At 52.6% G+C, this 18,583-nt stretch overlaps 1 protein-coding gene across 5 annotated transcripts in view; it reads left to right on the forward strand.

The window, feature by feature from the left end:
• The window catches only part of MSI2 (musashi RNA binding protein 2), a 394,365-nt gene that overhangs the window by 360,333 nt on the left and 15,449 nt on the right, over nucleotides 1-18,583 (forward strand). The gene's annotated exons all lie outside the window — the stretch shown is intronic.

The raw sequence follows: 18,583 nt of genomic DNA on the forward strand, positions 1-18,583 counted from the left end.
ATTACAAGTTCAACTGCATTCTCTCATAGGGAGAAGCTGGTCTAGGGAGTCTGTGGAGTGCCGCCCTTGGGCTTGGTCCCATGCTGAACCTGGCCGGGGACTCAGAACAGTGGGAAACAGGGCCTCTGCTCCCCAGGGGCTCTCAGGCTTGGCTTAGAGATCAGGTGGACTGTGAAAGGCCCTCTTTGCACTTTCATTTTTCTCAAGCTCCACAGTTTTGTGTGGGTTTTCCATTCCTTATTATGACGTGCCGGGGGAGCTCCCTGAGCAGAAGCTCCAGCCGGAGGCCGTGGGGTGGGAAGCAAGCAGCTTCGGTTCTGATGAGCTGGGCAACGGCATCCGTCAGGGCTACGGTGTCAGGGTAGGAGGGCCCTGGGCCTGGAGCTCTGCACCCACCTCAGCCGACTTCTCTGGGCCAGCCTGCCCTGGGCCTGAGGTGGGTGGGCTCGGGCGACCCCCAGGGGGAGGTCCCGGCGACTCCTAGATGACTTCACTATCAGTGTCACTTTTCTTTTACCTTCACCCGGAAGTTTGAAACGTCATCTTTTCTTGTGCTCAGTCAAGACTTTGTTTGTTTATTTTGATCGTATCCATTCAGTTCCAGTGGCCTCATCATGCCCCTCCCCCAAAACCTAAATCAAGTTTGGTAAACGACTCCCCCGGACAAGTGAGGGAAATGGTTCGAATCTCCAGGCTATTTGATTTCTGGGTGGCATCGCGGGTGGGTCTGTGTATGAGTCTTAGGCCCCGGCCCCAGCCCAGCCCCAGCCCAGCCAGGACCCCTTACTGTGCTTTACACTTGCCAGCTTTGTTCCCATCTAGTGACATGAGCTCCTGACGGTGGTGGTGAGTGTGAGAGTCATGTTCTGTTGTCTTTTCTCTTGCTTGGTTGGGGCTGCGGTGAGAGTGTCTCTGAGGCATACTCTCCCGCCTCTCTTACACTAGGATCTGCACACCTCCTCTCAAACTCTCTTCTGAGCACGCTCAGCGGGAAGGTTTGTCCACACCTATTAATCCTCTCTCAGTGTCCAGCTTCCTGTTAGTACCAGCTGGTTTGCATGTTTTTGCTTGTTCAGATGAAACAGTTCAAGAAACAAACTCATATCCAACTCTCGAGAAATGTCTTTTTTTGTACACTTTCGTTTTCGATTTTTTTTTTTATTAGTTACAGCTCTGAAACACCTGTTGTCCAGTAAAACATTTCACACCCCCTGCCTGTTCTTAGATTGTATGTCTCTGTGGGACTGAACTAAATGCATGCCTGTAGTAGATGTACTGGTAGCCGTAGCCGTAGTTGTAGAACATGCATTGTTGAGTTGATATTACAGGGCCTCGGACAGCTCGGCACAGCACGGCTGTCTGCAGGATAGCGTGGGGGCCAGGAGGAGAAGGGGCTCCATATTTTCAATGTTGCCAAAGGGCTTGGATCCATGTTCCTGCCATCAGCCACCACCACCTCCCCTCACACTCCCTGCTCCCCCAGTCCAGGACTGGGTCACCACCCTCAGCTCTAGCCTTCCCAACTGAGATCTCTCTTAATAGTGTCCAGCTATAGTGAAAGAGAATGGAATCAGGGTTGGAAGGAGTCTTACAGTTAGTTCTTCCTTGTTCCTGTCTTCCTCCTGTGGTTCTTGAACAGATCAGGCCTTTTTTTACTTCTGAAGGCCTAGCAGCAAGGCTTCTCCAAGCCCTCTACTCCTTGAGTCCTTTGCCAGCTCACATCCAGCCCTTCAAGGATTCAGGTCCTTGTGGCAGCCCTGTCTACATGGTCGGAGGGGAAATGAAATATGATGGGGAGAGGGATTAAGATCTCAAGATCCTTAGTCTGCAGACAGGGGATGCATTTGGTCTTAGTCGAGGTCGGCATTTGTTCTTACGGTTGGTGAAGGTAAAAGGAGAAAGGGTGGAAGGGAAGTGGGGTGAGAGGGGTGACATTCCTGTTGTGGAGATTACTGGAACCGCTTCATGAGGAGGGGAGGGGAGGGGAGGGGAGGGGCGTGGTGGAGAGGAAGGGGGCCTGTAATATCCAAAGAGGAGGCCACAGTTTGCCAGCATCGCCCCAGGAAGGCTTCCCAGTCCTGCAGCCTCTGCCCTGGGTTCAGGGCGTGTGCAGTCAGCCATCTCTGGACACTTGGTCTCCCCTCCATTTGTGGTGACAAATCATAAGACAGTGCAGAGGTCTCTTAGAGCTCTTGGAGGCATCCCTAACCTTCGTAAGTTGATGGAAGATGAAGCAGTAGTTGCCACCTGGGACCTGCTCCTAAAGCCAGGCTGGTTGGTGGCTGTGACCCAACGCTGCAGGACGCAGGTGGGATCTGAACGTTCAGGGTGCAAGTTATTATCAGAGGAGACAGAAGCCCAGGAAGTCCCCATAAGAGTGTGCAAAATGGTAGCCCGTGGCATGTGGCCCAGTCGGGGTGGACCAGGATTGAATGTGAGCCGGCAGGCCGGCCAGATTGAGGGCCCCGAGGCCCAGGAAGGGAGATCTGGGAGGAGCCGGCCTTCTGGCCCAGTCTTCACGGGGGTAGGAGTGGGCAATGGCAGAGGGAGAAGCTGGAACTGTCAGGCTTCGGGGCTGCTGAAGCCGTAGATTGACCCAGAATGGGGAGCAGCAGAAGAGGGTGGGGACAGAGGCAGAGAGAGCAGAAAATCCCCACCCCACCCCCCACCCCCGCCTGAATCCTAGGTCTGGCTTTGCTGCCCTGTGGCTGGACATCCCTGAGTTTCTGTTCCAGTAAAATTCAAGTCTGGGGATAGAATAAATCATTTAACTTGAGCCATAAAGTAAACACTTTGGGGAAGAGAGTAGATCTCAGACCCACCCCACTTTTGTCTCAGGACATCTTCCACGTCCCCAGTGAAATCCTTTGCCTCCTGTGTGTTCGGGGCTGAGGGAGTCCACTCACTCCTCCAGCTGCGGACATTGTCTGCACCGGTTGCGGCACAAGCCTTAGGGTTCCCAGGTGTTGCTTTCAACAAGCCTGTACCGAAGGTTTGCTTTGTGCCAGGCACCAAGGCATATAAAGGCGGGTAACACTTCTTGCCTTCAGTGGTCTGAGAATCGAGATTCCTTCCACTGAAAGCCCCTGTTTCCCACGATGCGTTGTTTCTGGCACTGTCAGCTTCATTTAGAAAAGGAAAATGGATCGCTGTGCTGCCTTTATTGCTCAAGATGGCTTTCCTGGGCCTCCGTTAGCAGAATCCGACGTCCAGGAAAGGGGGGTGGGGCGCGGGGTTGCAGTGCAGGCATCTCTTCTTTCCCGCCCAGGCTCCCTTGTGCTAGCAGCAAGCATCCCCTGGGGGCTGTGACCCCAAGATGGCCCATCTGTGGGTAAGGTCGCGGGGACACCCTCTCATTGGAATAGAGCCAGCACAGTAGCCCAGAGGGAGAGAAAATCTGTGAGCTGTTAGGACTGCTAACCAGCCAGATACTTGAAAGACTGTCCCGGAACATATATCTCCCAGTCGCTGCCTTGTGCTCTGGGCATGGGCACCTTGTTTCTCAGTTTGTCATTAAAATCTTCATTTCTGGGAGAGCCGGGACTTTGCCCGTAAAGAGTCCAGCATTGGATTTCAGTAACCCCGGTGAATTTATAATAATGTGCAGAGCTGCCCACCTCTGACCTCATCTTCATTCATTTTCCAAGGGCTTTTGGACCAACTCTGTTGAGGATAAAATACATCAGCTCTAATCAATAATTTTGTAATAGAAATACCATGCACTTGATAAATCAACTCTAGTGCATTTAGTGACTAGCCTCAAAGCCCAGACCTAAGTATGAGTTAATCCTAAAGTGAATGGAGTGGGAGAATGTTAATGGTCTTTTAAATCAGTGGAATTATTTTCAGTGGCTGACACATCCGTGCCCGCCCCCTGAGCTGGTTGGCCTTCTCACATGCTGGCTTGGGAGCACAGGCCCTGCTGTCTGGAGGAGGGGTGGGAAGAATGGTGCCCTTGAGAGTTCTATAACAGCACATAGAGCCCAATACAGAGGGGCAAAGGAATCCCCTCCTTGTACTCTGGGCTGGGTGGGGGCACTGCAGGATCTGGGGAGCCCCAAAAGTTGGTGAACCCACGTGTTGGTGAGAGTCATCAAAGGAGCACATACCTGGGTACATCACGGCTCCTTGTGTTCCTACAGAGCTAAGGCTGTCAGGTCTATTACCGCAGCTACCCCGTGAGATGGGCAGAAAGGCAGAAGGATTGGGCTCAATTTTACATGTTTGTTTTTATGAGAAAGCTGGCCTGCAGAGTGGTCACGTGACTTATCCAAAGTCACACAGCTGGTTACCTGGTTAGTGAGGCTTTGGTCAAGGGTAAAGAACCCTGAACTCGAACCCGGGTCTTTGGCCCCCTTTAAGTAGCCCTGGGAGGAACCACGTTTGTTCATGAAGGACTCACCTGCCGCCCAGACACCCTGCACATATAGGAACGTCCTGGGAAAGCCCGACAGCCTCGGCTGCCAGCTCTGTGTTGGCTGAGGACTCAGGCTCCAGGACTTCACAGTCCAACCTTTCAGATGCAGATTTCAGAACCAGACCCAGGGCACATCTGCCGTGGAGTTGAAATTGACGGATACTTATTAAGTGTTCAACAACAGTAATTATTATTATATGTGACAGGCACCGTCCTAGGCCTTGATTCAGGGTACTTTGAGCTGTATCAGAAAACCCAGCTCAGTGTGATCAAATATTACAGGGGATTTATTGGCTGACATCCTGGAAGCTCTACTGGAAGAGTGAGCTTCATGTGTTCAGGGCTCATTTTCTGCAGTCTTCTTAGCTTTGCCCTCCTTCTCATTTCGATATTGTCTTTTTGTTGGTTTCCTATGATGGCAAAATGGCTACAGCAGTTTCCTGCCTCACAATTACCCTGTCTAGAAGAAGAGGGGCGTCAGGTGGTCCAGGATTCTAGCAAAAGTCCAGAACTTTGTGCTATTTGGTTAAGGCCTAGGTTACAAGGAGCAATCACTGAGGGTGGGATCTGACCCCTCTAAACCCAGCTAAAGGAGCTAAAGGAGCTCCGACACAGTGGAAGAAGGATGGATTTCCAAAGGCAAATCTGGGTACTGATAAAAGGGGGGGAAAGAGACTGATGCTGGCAGCCCTGGAAGCTCATAGATGACTCCAGAGCACAGTCCCTGCCCTAGAGGCTCTCCCAGCCTAGCGTGGAGACTAATGTGTACTTACAATATGATGCCTAAGCCAGGTAAAGGAGGAGCACAGAGCTGTGGGGGGAAGTCGAGGAAGGTTTCACAGGGGAGCGAGTATCTATACTTTTAAAGGACAGATAGGAGCTCCCCAGGGAGCCTAGGGAAACAGCTTATGCAAAGCCACCAGAAGAACAGAGTGATTTTGAAGTCCTGCAAATGGTTCACTCTGACTAGAAAATAAAATGCACTGGGGTTGAGGGCAACAGCTAGCTAGAGAGCTGGGCAGAGTCAGAGCAGGGGGTCCTTAGTGCCATGCTAAAGAGCCTGGATTCACCTAGGTGACTGGGAGCCTCAGAGAGGCCTGAAACCAAGAAGTGACATCAGATTTGTTTGTTAGACAAGCCAGACAGCAGGGTGGATTAGAGAGACAAGAGGGGAGGCAAAAGGACAAGTGACAAACCATGAAATTGTAAACACTCCATAAATGTTCATATATAGCTGCCCAGTAAGAGATACTCTTCCCCGTTAGCTGACTAACTCTGGGCTCCACATCATGCTGGTTGGGGGACAGTGGGAGGCTGTCTAATGGGCGGTGGTGATATAGGCTTGAAGAGGTAGAGACAGGCTAGAGTCTGGGAGAGGGAGACTTTGAAAGCCCAATTGATACAGTCCTATTGGTGGGAGAGAGAGGCTCATATTCTTTATGGCAGTGGAACTCAGCAAAGACAGAACCGAGTAAGGAAGATCAACCTGGCAGTGGCCCAGCAAAGCCCAATCTGACCCCTTAATCCCTGGGGCTGTGCTGGGTTTGTGGTCTGGAGCAAGGGGAGGAGAGCAATGCAGACCCTGGAGGGCATTCCATCATGGGGAGGCCCCCTTCGTTTCCAGCAGTTCTCCTTTGCTTCTGCCAACAAGTTGTTGTTCATTCCCTGCTCGGGGCTATTGGTTCCCATTCCTATGCCCTCATGGCAGCCACTGCCCTCGTCCTTTCTGCCAGTCCATTTCCCTCTGTCCTCATCTTTGGTCCCTCTGTTCAAATCTGGCTCAGAACACCAGGAAACCACACCCGATTAACCCTCCCTGGGATGCCCCCTCCTTCGCTCTAGCTTCTCAATGTGATCTTGTGTCCTCAGTCTTCTTCCTGATTGGTGAGTTCTCCTCAGTGAAAGGCAGGATTTTGAGTCTTTGGAAGATATTTTGCACGTTATCTCAGAGTGGTGCCTGCCTTCTCCAACAATATGAACCATCAATCCTCCAGGAGGCAGTCAGCCTCGTTCTTATTATAGATGAGTAATTACTGTGCAATTAGAGAAGGCAGAAAACAAAGGGGCCCTTTGTTCCTGGATGCTCATTAATAAATACAAAGGTCTCCCCTTTCCATCCTGGGATCCTGCACAATGGGAGGTGGGCAAATAATGCTTTTGAACAGCTGTGATTGGCTGTTGCAATTAGATCTGTCAGGATGAGAGAGCCACAGCGATATCCACTCTACGGCATGGACCAGAGGGTTCCAGCCGGCATCTCAAAATTCAAACCCACCTGGGAGGTCCCTTGAGGGAAGGATATCTTGCAAGTGGTGGACAGAATGCTAAAGACACTTCCTAGCCAATTTTAATAAAATAATGGTAACAGTAATATGTTAATGATAACTCACATGTATTATGAGTGAGTCATGTACTCTGCTAAGCCCACCTCCCTTATCCCATTTTATTCTCATAGCCCTAGGAAATGGGTGCTGTCATTCCCATTCCCATTTTTAAGGTTTAAAAACTGTGGCTTAGGGCTTCCCTGGTGGCGCAGTGGTTGAGAGTCCGCCTGCCGATGCAGGGGACACGGGTTCGTGCCCCGGTCCGGGAAGATCCCACGTGCCGCAGAGCGGCTGGGTCCGTGAGCCGTGGCCGCTGGGCCTGCGCATCCGGAGCCTGTGCTCTGCAACGGGAGAGGCTACAACAGTGAGAGGCCCGCGTAGCGCAAAAAAAAAAACAAACAAAACAAAACCTGTGGCTTAGCATGTGTGAGGTGTCAGAGGCAGGATCTGAGCCTAGGTCTGTCTCATCGGACAGCGCCTGTCAGCAGACGCTCCATCGTACCAGTCCTGCCGTACCTGCAAAGCTCTGCATCTTTGAAACATACCCTCAACAAGACCAACCGCTGCCATCAGCTCAGTTCCCCATACCCCTGGTGGCGGAGAGAGCCCGGTCATTTTCAGGAGGCATTATACGTGTTTTTTGCACCTGCTTCTGCTGTTGCAGACTTCACATCACGGTTCTGTCTGGCTTTAGCTGACATTTCCGATCTGGCTTCTGGTCTCTGAATCTCTTCAGACCAAAGGCACACAAAGGAGGCCCAGAGGAGGCACGGTCGGGTAAGTGTGAGCCGGGCTAAAGATCATTATTAGAAAGGAGCCTTAAAAAAAAAAAAAAAAAGAGAAAGGAGCCTTTAGCTAAAACAAAACTGAAGGAAGTTAGCCACTGCCTGAAGGAAACTAGGCCATGAAGCAGGGGAGGACGCTTTGGGCAAGACTCTTCTCGGTAGGGATGTTAACATCCCTTCACGTGAGCTGTGAGGACTTAATCTGGAAGGTCGCTGGGAAGCCCAGCCCAGCCCAGCCCTGAGGCTGGGAGGGGATTGGCCGCCCAGTTGCTGGGGCTTTGCCTTAAGCCAGTGGCTGGGAGGGGCGGAGCCGGAGGCGGGAGCAGTGGGCTCCTCCGCCAATCGTCCTGCAGGGAGGCTGGGCTCCCAGTACCATGGCAACAGTACCATGAGCGGGGCTCATTTGTTTTGTTGATGAGCAATTACTACGCAATTAGAGAAAGCTAAAAATAAAGGGGCCCTTTGTTCCTAGTTACTTATTAATATTAATAAAACGTTCTGTCCAGTTAACGCAAACCTGTGCGCCTGTGGTAGAGCCCACTGTGGGAGGCAAAGGCTGCCCAGCCCCGCTTTCCCCTCTCTTTCTGGAAGTTTTTTCTGACTGTAACGTGCAGAGGGTAGGCTTTCCCCGTCTTGGCCGGGAGAGGAGATGCTCAGCCTTACCAACACATGGGACCCAGGATGCCCTGGAGTCAGGGCGTCGGTCAGGCACTGACCCGGGCAGAAGACCTGGTCGTGTCAACCCAGCCTCCAGAGAAAAGACCACAAACACGGCAGCAAAACCAGAAAACATCGACCTGAGTTGGAAGAAACCTCTCGCCCAGTTTTGCTATGTACCCTTGGCCACGTTGTTCGACTTTTCTGGGTCTAGGTTGTTCAGCGCCAGGTGCATAAAATAGTCTCTAAACCTTCCGCTGAGGTAGCCCCTGAGATTTCAGTGTCTCCCCTCCCACCTGGCTTGAAGAGAAACCAATCAGACTTGGAAATGACTTGCTAGAAGGTTACTTGGTTGTTCAGGGGTTGACCCCACAACTTCTGGCATCTGGCCTTGGAGATGGAAACAGCTCAGAGGCATCCCTTATATCCCTTCCTCGTCCAAGGGGACGGGTTATCTTGTGGATTAATCAGATAAGGATGATAAGAGGCTTTTAAGAAGAAGCAGGAGAAGAGAAGGAGGTGGAGGAGGAAGAAGAAGAAGAAGATGATGACAAGAGCGTAGAAGGAAGAGCAGGGAATCAGAAGACTTGGTTCCCGTCTGGCTTCTGCCAACAACAAGCTGGTTGATTTGGGGTCAAAGGATTTCAGACTGTTGGGTTCTTGGGCACCATTCAGCTCTATAGCTCTGTATTGCTGCTGTTTCCAAAGCTCTGGATCCCTTATCATTGGGAGCAAAAGGTTGACAGTGATAGTGCCTTAAAATCTGAGAGGAGTGACCGGAAGAGAAAGCCAGGGGCTTCCAAGTGATGAGGCAACTGGTAGGGATGCATTTGAAAAAATCAGTCACACGTTTTTTTTAATGTGTGAAGGCAATGAGAGGGATAGACATATTTCCAGAATTGTGTATCATTAAAACAAAACAAAACAAAACAACCCCTATAGTCAGATTTCCATCCTTGTGTGTGGTTGATTAACCCTTTAGGGTTTGGCACTCTGGAAGGTATTCACTAATAAAGGTGGACCTGTTAATAGCTGTCGTCGATGAGCTGTGGAACTGGGGCGAACGCAGTGGTTCTTGAACTTGGCTACATGTTAGAATCACCTAGGGAGTTCTTAAAATTCCTAGTGTCCAGGCCACACTGTAAGATCCATCAAATCAGAATCTACAGGGGGATGGCGGGAGGTGGGGGGCATGGTGGGCAGGCCTCAGCGTTACTTAAAAGCTCCCCAGGCAAGTCCAACCTGTAACCATGGACTCAAATGCCATCAGGTTCTTGCTAGATATGGAGCCTCACACCATCTCTGTGACTTTGTCATCAGCATCCCTACCTCAGAAACAGATAAATCGAGCCAAGCCAGACAGTTCACCCCAGCCTCCTCTAAAGAGCTGGTCTGGGATCCTTAGCTGGCAGCCTTGGAGCCCAGGCCTCTCCTGCCCACCACTGGTCCTCCCGGCAGGGCCAGGAAACCCACCCCTCCAGGATGGGCTGACGGGGTCTTTGTCCTCATAGATGGATTCTCCTACCTCCCCCCGCCCAGGACAGCCCTGTCCTGGCTGAGATTGAGAGCATGTACCCATAGAACCAGCAGCCCGGAGCAACCATAAACAGGGAAGCAGCCACCCTCCTCGACTGTCTGATGAATGGGGGCCTTTTGGTAAGGTCGGAGTTTGTTTGTTATTAAAGACCTAATTAGAAACATGAGAGGGAGCTGAATGGCGCCATGCTTGGCCAATTAGTGACATGTATGCGCCCGCTTTGAACTTCAAGGACACAGAGCTATTAGCGCTTACATCAAACACGGATTAAACTCCTGTGCCTTTATAATCATTAAAGACGGGCTGCTCCGGTGGAAGAGCCTCAGGTCCTCAAGGGGCTGCCCCTTGGGCATCCTTCCCACTCCACCCGCTGGCTGCTAGAGCCCCAAACAGTGAGTTTCCATGAAATGTGATCAGGCAGTAAATACGGAGGATGCTAGGGCATGCCAGCTCCCCACAGGACAGCCCTCAGCAGACTGGAGTCTTTGGGGACTGAGACCAGCCCTCTGGTTGCACTTTCTAGGGTGGGAGGGCTTCCTTTCTCTCTGGCAGTGCCCTTTCCACCTCCCCCTGACCCCAGCGATGCCGCATGCCCGCTTCGTGCCCGGTCTTGTTCTGGGATGTGGCACAGAGGAGGGTGGTCTAGTCCTCAGGTGAGAGGCTGATCCCCGTCTCCTGTGGCAGGCATGGCCCAACCTCAGGGAGCCCCCGGTCTGAAGGGGGAGACACCCCCGCCACCAGGGAGCTCCCAATTTGGAAAGGGCAGCAGGACCCATGCCCTCGGGAGCTGGCATTCCAACATTGGAGCTTTGATTCCTTGTCCTTGATTTTGTGACCTCTGTTAGGCCAAGAAATATCCAAATAAACAGAAGAAACCTTCTCAAACTATGACGCAAGGAAGGACAGCTGGGCAGCATGATTCAGTTTAAAAAGCAGCCCGGGGGAGTAGCCCTGAAGACCAAGTGAGAGCTGGTTTCAGTCGGTCTGAGGCACTGTGAGACCCTGGACACATCCCCTCATGGCCCCAGCCCTCGGTTTCCTTGTCGGCAGCCCCAGGGCAATAAGACCCATCTTACAAGTTGTTGGGAGCGTGAACAGGATGGTGTTAAACACCTGCCAATGCGCCTGGCACGCAGTAGGTGCTCAGTGAATCTTAGTTCCCTTTCTAGCCTGGCACCCCGAGAAACCACAGCTTCTAGAACCCTGTGCCCCTTGCCTCCAGACCGCGTTTTGCCTGAACTAGTATGAGGCTTTCCCCCGCCCCACCTTTGCTAACTGGGACAGGGCATCACCTCATTCCTTCCGAGCTTTTCATCGTGACTGAGGATACTACAAGGATGCAGTTCCGGCCTTGGGTTTCATAGCGTTTTCTGTTAACACTAGTTATAGCGAAGGAAATGTATGCTGGGGCTGCAGTGAGCAGAATCACTTACAAGACACAAGCAAGGACCCGACCCTTCTGGCTGGGGGCGGGCAGGGTGAGAATTAGAAAGCGAGCACGCACGCACACACAGCACGGCCGGGGCGCCTGGGTCCATGCGGGGGGAAGCCAGACTGGTTTCTTTTTTGAAAAGATAAAGAGGTGGGTGTGCCTCGGGGACACAGGGGGTCACCCGAGCAAAACACAGCCAGGCAGATTCTCAGGATTAAACTAGGAGACCCTTGGAGCAGCAGAACTGTTACAGAGAGAGAGGGAGTCCTTCCCAGGCCACACACTCCCTAACCTCCTTTCCTTCTGATTCTCAGGTCAGGGAGGGCTGGAATGGGAGGCTCTGGCATCGCCCATATGCTGCTCCTTGCCCGTGCTAACCTGTGTGGGCCTGGAACCTGAAACCAGTTAATTTAGGGAAGAGGCAGCAGGATGTGAGTGTTAAAACACCCACCGCCTGCTTCAGTCGAACCATAAACATTTGTCTCTGGGGTTGACTGCCCCTCGTCTTCTGAAGCACTTGAGAGGCTCAGGGTGGAAGTGTTGTTGAAAGGCTGCTTTATATCCCAGAGGAATCAGGATCACCACCTTGCGTTCACTCCTTGTGGCCTGAGCTGGAGCGGCCACTGGGGTCCATTCCTTGGGGAAGCTGCTGCAGCCGGGCAGACAGTTCACACTGGCAGAGCGAGTACCACCTAGGCCCCAGGGACTCACGTCGTGGCCTTTCCTTCCCTGGGGCCCCTCTCCCCCTTCTTCCTTAGAACATGCAAACAAGGTCAGTCCCTCAAGACCCCTGGGGTCTGGGAGAAACAAGAACCTGATGGTGGCCCCAGAAAGTTCGTTCTTTGCCCTCATGACAAAAGCTTGGTTTCTTTGGCCATCAGGCCCAGGCCCACTCAAGGCTACTGCATCCCCAGAATTTACCCCATGAGCAGATGGTAGCCAGCCACTGACCCCCTTCCCCCCGCTTCCCTCCATCCCAACTAACGCAGCCTAGTCCTTTGGTTGGAAGAGACACACCCACAACACCCAAATCAGGGCTGATAAGAAAAAAGCATCGAGATGGAAAGAGAATGAGATGTTTTCTGCTGAGATTGTACAACAAGAGAAAGTATAAAGTACCGGCCACAAAGCCCTTCTCGGATATAGGTCCTTTGCGGGTGCTTGGGGCTGTCTCCTCACGCTGACCTGAGTGGTAGTGTGAGTATCCCGGTTCACTAGTAACCCAGGATGTGAGGGCTTTGGAGCCGACCAGCAGTGAAGTTATCTCTTTGGGGGATGTGATTTGACCGGAAGCTGAGACCATTCTACAGAATAATGAGTCCCAAGTCTTAGGTTCCACTGTCCATCAATTCCCCACTTAAGATAGGCCAGCACTAACCAACGGACATCTACACTGACCTCCGTAGTCTGAAGCAGGCTAGGTGTCGAGCAAACAAGCAGTTGCCACCACTGAAACCGACAGTCGGGATGCTTGTGACGCTGACTCCCTCCGCCCAGTGAATGAGCTGACACTCTCCACGTGTCCTGTGCGGTATTTATGATGAGCCGGGCATCACCGGATGTGTCCAGACTTGTTGATACCAGGCTGAGTTTGTCCTTCTCAGTAATATACTGGTTTGTATATGGAGACAGGGAGAAAGAAATACCATCACGTTGCTCTCTCAAGCCTCCCCCAGTTTTAAAGTATGTCTTCTCCTTGCCTTCTGAAATAGTTGAATTTCAGCAGAGCTTAAAAAAAAAAAAAAATGTTGTATATAAAATTGATTGTCCCTGCATCTGGGTCCCTGAACTGATTTGACTTAAACTGAGTGTGTCATACAGTTTTCCCAGGTTAGATGTAACTGCTGGCCCTCTCTATCTCCCTCTGCCACCTCCAGGCTGAGCTCTAGGGGGAAAGTTTGAGCCAGGATCCCCGGGACACAGTGGCCGGGCAGACTGCTGGATGCAATTCCCTCCTTGCCCTGCTGGTAATTCACAGCTGAGGGTTTCTCCTTCCGTTATCAGAAGCAGGTGTATCTTTTCAGGCTGACCTTTCCCATCAGACCACCTGCGTTAATTTACAGTGGGCATGCCTTCCAGAGGGCGCAGTGAGGCTGCAGACTGGGGCCGTCAACTCTGTTTCAAGGAAGGCCTCGGCTGCCTGGTTGCTGTTCCTCAGAGCCCCCCAGCAAGGAGAGGGGCTGTTCAGAGGCAGGTTTCCGCTTCTGACAGCCACCTGGCATTATGGACCCAGCATCCACTGAGGCCCCCGTGTTGTAGGGGAATCGGGCAGCTTTTGCTCTTGCTCTGGAGAACACAGGGTCCCGTGAGAACCCGGAGGGTCCCCGCCTTCCACACGCCCCCCCGCCTTGAGGGGTCCCTTGCTGACATGAGACACGGGCTCTGCTGCTGTGGAGTTTTAATCCGGGCGGAGAGAAGCATGATATAGACGAGGTGAGTGTCGGAGGGGCGGTGACTCTGGCCTCTTTTCTCTGGCATCGGCCTATCAGCAGAGCCCCTCTACTCATTCCTTTTTCAGTCGCTTTCTTTAAATTCTCTAAAACAAACAAAAGCCCCTAAAATCTAGTGTGATGAGTTAACACAGCCCTGCCCTCGAAGAATATCACGTCGGCTTATGCTCCGGGTCCTCCATTCTGCGGGAGCTGGGGGTTGGGAACAGGGCCACGACACCGTCAGCCCAGACCAGACTCCCCTCCCTTGTCCCTGTGGGAGGCATAATGAGTTCTGCCGGGCAGCAGGTTACCTTCTGAGCTGGGCTTGCTGAGGACGGGCCCACCAACTGCATTTGCCTTGTGAGCAGCACACACTCTGTCCCAGAAATGTCCTGGGGGCCTCGAGGCCCCTCCTGAGATTAAACCTGGCGGCAACACATAATGCACCAAGAAGACGATTGAAGTTGTCTTGAGGGCTGGCCCTGCCTTTTGGTGAAACGTGAGACCCACGAAACGAGGACCCAGGCCTAAGGCTGGGACTTGGCAGGGCCCTGGTTTGTCCCAGATATGTGGCCTGAGCTCATCTGGAAAAGACTTTGGAAACAGTTCCTTTCTCTGGATCAGTAATAACCTACTTTTCAAGCCTTAGAGCCAGAGGCGCCCTCCCAGGGGTGCCCCCGCTTAGAGTCCTGGGCCCTAGCGTTCTGCCCCAGGTCCAGTGGCATCACTTTGGGGTCATACAGAAGTACTGGGACTTCCATACCTTTCCTAGACCTACAGTGAGGCTGTCCTGATTCTCACTGCCCTCCCCCACGACATCCCCACCCTCGGTGACGAATTCCACCCTCAGCCCAGCGCCTTCTGACCACAGCTGGGCAGAACCAAATGCAGACTGTAAGCCCTCCATAAGGCAGGCGTCTCCTGGGTTTGCCGTCAAACCCCGAGGGGCCCACGAGCTTTGGGTCCAGCCCCTGCAGGTGAGAGTCTGAGCCTGCAGGACAGACCTTGGATAAGGTCTTTGGATGGCTTTCCTGGGCCAGCCATCAAGGTGTTTTCTTCCCTTGATGGGCAGGAAGTTCCTCCTTTTATCTGACGGGAAGTGCCTCCCAATTTGATTCAAATGCGTTTCCTCTTGCTGGCCTCTGAGATATAGTGTCCTTACTTTCCTGTCCCCCAGTCCCCAGAGTCCTTTCATTGGGTCCAAGGTGATTAAGTGCACCAGGTGGATGAAATAGATCCTTTTGTGAATCACTTCCTGATTTGTATGGCCAGTGAATTGTACTCTCCTACATCAGATTTTCCTAAATCTGCGTATGGTACCTGTCTCGTTGGGCTCTGCGTAGACAGCTATGTCAAATATAGGTGTATTTGTTTTATACTTGACAAGTTCCAGAGCACCGTCTCTTTTGCGTTTTCGCCACAGCCCACGGAGAGTCAGGCTGGGTAGGGCAGGCAGCACTCACGTGTCGCAGGTGAGGACTCCAACCGGTGAGGGGCTGACACTCAGGCGTGTAGCCGGAGGTCAGGGCCAGGGTCACACTCGGGTCTTCTGACTCCAAGTCCAGTGTTCCCTTTCTCTGCACCATAGCTGCCTCCCTGAGCATACCTGCTGCCTGGACCCAGAAAGTCCAGAGGATGCTGGGGGACAGGGCGAGGCGTAAAGAGGAGCCTGCCCAGTATTAAACCACCGCTGTGGACGCTGCCCAGAGCAGCCGATGGGAAAGTGACCCTGCTCCCTCACAGCAAGCCCCCGAACTGCAACTTGGCCCAGGGCTTGCCCAAGGCCACTTAGCATTCACAGCTTCTGCTGCAAAAATGCCAGGGTGTTTGCAGGACACTGTCCTCCTCTGGGACAGGAGTCAGAATGTCCAATTTATAAACCTCAGCGCTGTCTATTCAGCAGCACATACTCCCTCCCTCCCCATCCCCCCCCACACACCCCCTAGCTGAGCAGGAGACGGGCGTCCTTGCCCACTAAGAGTAATGTCCCGTCCCCTCTTCCTGACATGATCCTGGCCTGTGGGACATTTCTGGCCCCTCAAAATGAGCCTGGAGGCGACCTCCAAGGAGACAGACCATTGAAAATTGACTGAGGGGTGACTGGAACAGAAAGCACCCTTAGGTCAGGGGCTCGGAGTCATGCTTCTCCCCCTGCCTCTCCTCTCAAGGTCACAGCTTGGAGGGGAGGGCCTCCTCCTTTACTGTGTAACCAGCCAGTGTGCAGTGCGAACCTCCCAAAAGAAGAAAATCGCTTTGTCCCTAATGCCTTCCCACCATCAGACAGCGGGAACAGCCGCCGACACGTTGGCGTGCGCAGTGCCCTGCCCCTTTCTTCCCGAGCAGCAGAGCCGCTGCTGGGTAGAGCATTCCCAGAGATCGTGGGTTCGGGCCATCTCGTTGGCTTGTTAACATGCTTTCTGGAGCCTGGGTCTTCCGCCCACAGAGAAAGAGGGAGTCATTGACCAAGGGGCCCAGAGACCCGGCCCCTCCATGCCCTCAGCCTTTGAGGGTGCAGCATCCACTGTCCAGAAGCCCAGAGAAAAAGGACCAGCCCAGGACCAGGTGCTTCTTGCCTGCCAGCTGCACCCTCGGCGGGAACCCACAGCCTGATCTTTCACCCTTGGCTGGGGACTGTGCAGGGTGACTCTGAGCTGGGGCTCCGGCATTAGGAGGGCAAGTGTATATTCACGTGAGACTTAGGGTTTTAGAGCTGCATTTTAACACAGAGCCTTCTCAACCGTGATACTGGTGTCATTTGATGGAAGAGGACTGAGAGGGGAGGGGCAATGTAGGCCTAAGAAGAGCTGCTTACTGTGAAATCCCCTTCAGGCCAACTCTCAAGCTGCAGGCCTCCTGGGCACACAGGCTCGTGAGAGGTAGCCGGGGGCTGGGCCAAATACCGCCAGCCCTCCTGTCTTCTAAGCCTCCGGAGGGGCGTGTTTCAGGACATGCCGCCTCCTGTCTCCCAGGCTGCCTCCTCTGGCTGATTTAGTCTCTGGATGGCCCTACCCCTGCTGGAAGAAGCCAAGATGGAGACGTCCCTTCTCCCTGGCTTCTAGATAGGCGGGCCTGCCCACTGTCCTCCTGGATCCTCATCTGGACACAGGAGAAAGGGGTCAAAAAGTCTTCCTATCTTGCACTGTGGCCCACTGCCCACACCCCTGCTCTCCACCCTGAAACAGAGCCAGCTAGATACTTTGTTGGTTACTTGGTATAGGAGCGGGGTCAGCTGCCTGGGTGAACCAGGAGTCCGCTGTCTGAGCTCCCTCAGTTTTCCTAGCCCGGAGGAAGAAAGTGTGTGAGACCGAGATAATGCTGCCTTTTGAAGATCGCAGCTCACTCCATGAGTGAGCAAGGCCAAACGTTATCTGCAAGTTTAATCTTCTGTATTCAAAAATCCCGTCTCCTTTGTCTGCCAGTGCCTTCCCAAATCAGCAACTCACTTGCTCGAAGCCTCTGTGATTTTTTTTTCTCTTTAACCTGTTCTTCCCTTCGGCCAGTTTCTTCCTTTCTCAGCACAGCTTCCAAGGGGCCTGACCTTGGGGCCTCCTGCCCTAGAGGGCATCCCAAGGTAGCAGCTTGCCTTTTCTCTGCTGGGTCAAGAGCCAGGCACAGCTTGGCTTGCTCTCCTTTGCATCTTCGTGTCCTGTCCCAGTCTCCAACTGGCCTGGCTGGAGTGCATCTTCGGTCTCTTCCCATCCCGGCAACAAGTGGGTAGAAATCAATCCACGTCTGGCTCTTCAATCCCCCCGGGCCCAGAAGTGAGGGGCTCCAACCACAGGTCCGCGGGGCAAGGCCATGGCCCAGAGCAGACTTGCAGATGTTCTTCCCTTCTGCCACTGAGGGCGGGTGGCCACAGGGCAGAGGGAAGTGCCGAGGGGGGCAGGAGGGAGAAGGCTGTTGGGAGGAGCAGCCCCTGGGAGCCATGGAAATGCGTGGAAGCCAGATTGTCTGGTTCTTTGAGATGGGTTAGTTGTAGCCCAGAACTGGCCAAGCCCCAGACTCACCTTGAGCTTTAAAAATCAATGAGAACTTATTTTTACAGTTAAAAAAAAAATTTTTTTTTTCCATTAGGGAAAAGAAAAAGTTTAAGCTACTAAGGAGAAATGAAGATGAGACACAATGAACCTGGTTGACAGGCTGTGGCCCTTGCTGGGGAGGGAATGATGGAATTTGGGGGAGGCTAGGGGAGGGAGCCTGAGACAGTGTCTCCTCCCACTGCCCCCTCCGCACTGCCGCTCTCAGGTCTGTGGGTGTGAAGTCCCATCTCTCTGTAGCGAAGGTACATTCCTAGCTCTTTTCCTGTCTGGAGTCTGTATCCGAAGATAACCAACAGAAAGCAGACATTTCGGCCAGATATGCTTTAGTGATAAATTGCTTCAGTCAGTATGCTCTGCATTCATACTTGTCTTTTTTTTTTTAAACGAAAGGAAAAAAAAAGTTTAAATCCCCCCTTTCCTTCTACTGCAGGAGGTGAGTGTGTGGGTGTCCGGTAGAATCATTGGCATTCACTCAGCTTCGGCCCCAGAGCCTCCAGCTTTGCCATCCCCACCCCATCCCCTCCCTCCATCCCCAGCTCTCCACCCCAGAAGGGAACCCTCTGCCACCATCATTACTGTTACGTTAAGATGCCCAAATTTTCCATGACATATCCCATCCTCCGACCACGTTCAGTATTGATGATGTTCATACAGGGATATAAATGGGAGGGGTGGGCAGGGAGGGAGTAGCCAGTGGGGAGGGGGGAAAGTGGTTGGTGGGGGGGGAGGGGCGCTGAAGATCTTTTTTTTTGTTTAAAACAAATTTGTCATTTAATGGATCCAAAAACAAACCAGAAAAGAAAAAGTGAAAGAAAAAGCAAATCAAAAATCCCCTCCCCAAAGATTTTTTTTTTTCCTGGACACAAACTGCTTTGTTTCCTGTCACATTTTAATATCAATATTAACACAATGTGTAGTCTAAAACTAGTTCCTTTGTAGTTTGCATGGGATGTGAATGC

The sequence above is a fragment of the Phocoena sinus genome, chromosome 20, assembly GCF_008692025.1.
Source record: "Phocoena sinus isolate mPhoSin1 chromosome 20, mPhoSin1.pri, whole genome shotgun sequence".
Taxonomy (NCBI): domain Eukaryota; kingdom Metazoa; phylum Chordata; class Mammalia; order Artiodactyla; family Phocoenidae; genus Phocoena; species Phocoena sinus.